The sequence below is a fragment of the Macroventuria anomochaeta genome (assembly GCF_010093625.1).
Source record: "Macroventuria anomochaeta strain CBS 525.71 unplaced genomic scaffold BU25scaffold_22, whole genome shotgun sequence".
NCBI classification, from domain to species: domain Eukaryota; kingdom Fungi; phylum Ascomycota; class Dothideomycetes; order Pleosporales; family Didymellaceae; genus Macroventuria; species Macroventuria anomochaeta.
In genome coordinates this window covers 241,580-246,255 of record NW_022985383.1, presented here as the reverse complement: position 1 = coordinate 246,255, position 4,676 = coordinate 241,580, and positions in this window count along the sequence as shown.

Genomic DNA, 4,676 nt, shown 5'->3' with positions numbered 1-4,676 from the left:
CCCTCTCACACTTTGCAAGCATCAGGTTCCAGCTTGTCTACTATTCAACAAAAAGCCCTTACACCTAGTAAGGCCACTCAGCAAAAGCCCTTATACCCAGTAAGGCCATATAGCTTTCAATCCTTCCAACACCATGGAAGCAACCCAAGTCAGTCAACAAGATCTTTACCAGATCATTCACAATCTACAACAACAAGTAGCCCAGCTCTCTGCTCAGCAACAAGCTACTGCTCCTGCTACACCTCCCACTACTGTCATCAAGCACAAGAGGCCTCCTGTCAAGTCTCCTGACCTCTTCAATGGCAAAAGATCTGAGCTCCTGGCCTTTATTACCCAACTGAGTATCTACATCACTCTAAGGCCTGAAGAGTTCACCACTGGATCTCAGAAGCTTCTTTTTGCCTCTTCCTATCTCAGAGGCAAGGCTTTTGATTGGATCCAACCTCAACTCTCCAAGTACCAAGAACTCCTTGCTGAAGGTCAACCTGTTCTCACAGGACCTTTCACCTCTTATTCAGCCTTTATCTCTGAACTCAAATCTACCTTTGGAGAGATTGATGAAGTAGCCAATGCTGAGAGGGCTATCAGCAAGATCAGGCAAACCACTTCAGCAACTGCCTACAGCACAGAGTTCATCAAGATCAGCTCCCACCTCTCCTGGAACAATGAAGCTCTCTCTGCTCTCTACTATAGAGGTCTTAAGGACTCCATCAAGGATCAACTGGTACTTCAAGGCAGACCATCTGAACTTACTGATCTTATCAAGCTTTCTGTTCAGATTGACAACAGATTGTTTGAAAGACAGAGAGAGAAGAAGCCATTTCCTACTATCACCAACAGGACCCCTGTCTCTTCCTCCTATGGTGAGCCAATGGAGATTGATGCCATCACTGTCAAGAAGCCAACCAATCCTCTTCCTAGTCAGTCCAATAGCAGAAGGACTAGGCTCACTGAGCAAGAGAAGCAATACAGGAAGGATCACAACCTGTGCCTCTACTGTGGTGACCAAGGCCACTCTCTCAACACTTGTGCCAAGCTAAGTCAGCAACATGCTAGGCAAGGCAACCTCTCTGCTACAACCACTTCTCCCCAGGACACTCAGTCAAAAAACTCCCAGGCTTAGGTATCTCAGAGCCTCTCCTAAGCCAACCTGAGGCCACCACTGATCCAGGACCACCTATCACTCTATCTTCTACCAGCACTGCTCCTCAGTGCCCTCACTTGGTCCTCCCAATCACACTCTCTTGGAACTGCAAGGTCATCACCACCTATGCTATGGTTGACTCTGGAGCCACTGGAAACTTCATTTCTCCAGCCTTTGTTCAACTTCACTCAATCCCAACTGAGTCCATCAGTCCTATTAGGGTCACTACAGTTGATGGTAGCCTCATCTCTTCTGGTCCTGTTACAACAAAGACCAGTTCCCTCTCCACAGCTGTTTTTTCAAATGGCTCTTCCTCTGCAGGATCCTTGGAATTCCTTTTGGCACCCATCTCACAGTCTATCATCTTGGGTCTTCCATGGCTGAGAAAATCCAAACCAATCATCCATTGGGATACAGATACAGTCAAATTTCCAACTGCAGCATTCCAGATCAGTTCTACCAGCAAGGCAGAGGATATCATCCTTCCTGCTGAGTATCAGAAGTTCTCTCAGCTTTTTAGCAAATTTCTGGCAGACCAACTTCCTAGTCATCAACCTTATGACCACTCCATCCCCTTGGTTGAAGGAAGCATGCCACCTTTTGGATCTATCTATAGCCTATCAGAATTAGAGCTAAAGGTCTTGAGGGAGTACCTAGATGAAAACCTAGCCAAAGGTTTCATCAGACCCTCATCTTCTCCTGCTGGTGCACCAATCCTCTTTGTCAAAAAGAAGGATGGCACTCTTAGGCTCTGTGTTGACTACAGAGGTCTCAACAATATCACCATCAAGAACAGATATGCTCTTCCTCTCATCCCAGAACTCTTGGACAGAACTTCTTCTGCCAGGATCTTCACTAGACTGGACCTCAGAGGAGCTTACAACCTTCTTAGGATCAAATCTGGAGATGAATGGAAGACTGCTTTCAGAACCAGATCTGGCCACTTTGAATACCAAGTCATGCCTTTTGGACTGGCCAATGCACCTGCTTCTTTCCAAGAGCTTATCAACAATGTTCTCAGACCTTACCTAGACCTCTTTGTCATTGCCTACTTGGATGACATCCTCATCTACTCTTCCAATCAACAAGAGCACACCCAGCATGTCAGTCAAGTCCTGGAAGCTCTCTCTAAGGCAAACCTCTTTGTCAAACTAGAGAAATGCCTCTTCCATGTCAGCACTGTGGACTTTCTAGGCTTTGTCATCTCTCCCCAGGGCATCTCTATGTCTCCAGACAGAGTTAGCTCAGTCCTCACTTGGCCAGCTCCTAAGTCAGTCAAGGAGCTACAATCTTTCCTAGGCTTCTGCAACTGGTATAGGAAGTTCATTCCTAGCTTCTCTAACCAGGCTTGCAAGCTTACTTCTCTCTTGAAAAAGGATGCACCCTTTCTATGGACTTCTGCTCAGGAGCAAGCTTTCAACACTCTGAAGCAAGAATTTTCAACTGCCAGAGTACTCAGGCATTTCAATCCTGAGTTGCCTATTACTTTAGAGACAGATGCCTCTGACAGAGCCATCTCTGGGATACTCCTCTAGCCAGGACCTCAAGGACTCCAACCTGTTGGCTTCTTCTCTAGGACTCTCTCCCAAGCAGAGCTCAACTATCCCATCTCAGAGAAGGAACTCTTGGCTATAGTAGAGACTCTAAAGACTTGGAGATGCTACTTGGAAGGAGCCAGACACCAGATCACTATCCTCTGTGATCATGCCAACCTTGTCACTTTTAATACCACCAAGAAGCTTAGCAGGAGGCAAGCCAGATGGTCTGAAGAACTCTCCAGCTTTGACTTCACCATTCAGCATGTCCCTGGCACCAAAAATCCTAGGGCAGACTATCTCTCTAGAAGGGCTGATTACATGGTAAATACTGAAGTAGAGCATCAACCTCTCCTACCCAGTCATCTTTTCAAGACCATTGCAGCCACCAATACCACCTTGAAACCAGAGCACTTCTCTTCAGAACTCTCCTTGTCAGACAACTTGCAAGAAGACCTCATCAAGGCTTATGCAAAGGATCCTTTTTGCAAGACAGCTCTGGACACCCTACTGTCTCTAGAAGACACTGCTACCAAGCCTGACAACTTGAAGCATTACACAGCTTTTTCTGGACTCCTATTCTTCAAGGACAAGATCCATGTCCCTAGAGACAAGTCTATCCAACAGGCACTTCTCCAGTACTACCATGACCATCCTATGTCTGGACATTTTGGTTTTGACAAAACCTTTGAACTTATCACCAGGAACTTCTTCTGGCCTAACTTAAGGACAACTCTGCAGGACTACATCTCTGCTTGTCCTTCTTGTTGTCAGAACAAGCCTTCCAGACACCTACCTTATGGCAAACTCCAACCTCTTCCTATCCCAGACAGACCTTGGCAGTCTATCTCTTTGGACTACATTGTCAAACTCCCTCCAAGCATGGATATCCTCTCCCTAGAGCCTTTGGACACTATTCTAGTAGTAGTGGACAGATTCTCTAAGATGGCTCACTTCATTCCTTGCAAAGAAGCAATAGATGCCAACACATTCTGTCTACTTCTGTTCAAGCATGTCTTCAAGCTCCATGGACTCCCTGACACTATCATCTCTGATAGAGGATCTCACTTCACCTCACCATTCTTCCAAGAGATGGCCAAGTCCCTCAACATCAAGCACAAGCTGTCTACCTCTTTCCACCCTCAGACAGATGGCCAGACAGAGAGGGTCAATGCTATACTGGAACAGTACCTCAGGATGTATACCAACTACAAGCAGGACAACTGGGTCAGCCTTCTTCCTATGGCTGAGTTTGCCTTCAACAACTCAGTATCAGCAACTACCAAGGAGACTCCTTTCTTCATCAACTCTGGACAACATCCAACCTTCCATCTCTCCCTGTTTCCAGAATCACCTTCAGCAGCTGCTCAACTACAATCAACCACTCTTTTAACTCTCAGAGACTATCTCAAACTCCAACTTACCAGGGCTCAAGACAACCAGGCTCATTACTACAACCATCACAAGGACACCACCACCACTTTTTCTGTTGGAGACATGGTCTATTTGAACAGAAAGAACATCAGCACCACTAGACCTTCACTCAAACTGGACCACAAGAAACTAGGACCCTTCAAAATTCTCAGGTCTATCAAGGACACCTCATTTGAGCTACAACTTCCCCTTACTTGGAGAATTCACAATGTCTTCCATATCTCACTTCTGGAGAAGGCACCTACATCTATCCTCCAATCACTAGATCTACAATCTCCACCTGTGGAACTGGACACTGGCCAAGAATGGGAAGTAGAAGCCATTCTAGACATGAGAAAGAACAGGAGAACAACCAAGTACCTTGTCAAATGGAAAGGTTACTCTGACATTGAGAATACCTGGCAAACTGAGGCTGATCTAGCCAATGCAAATGACTTGCTCAAATCTTTCAAAGCCAAAAAGAGGAGAGAGAGCATGGTGTCATACTGACACGGCTTGCAGCCAACCAGTCCTTATACATCTGTCAACCCCTATTACCCCTATCTGTCAACCCCTATTACCCC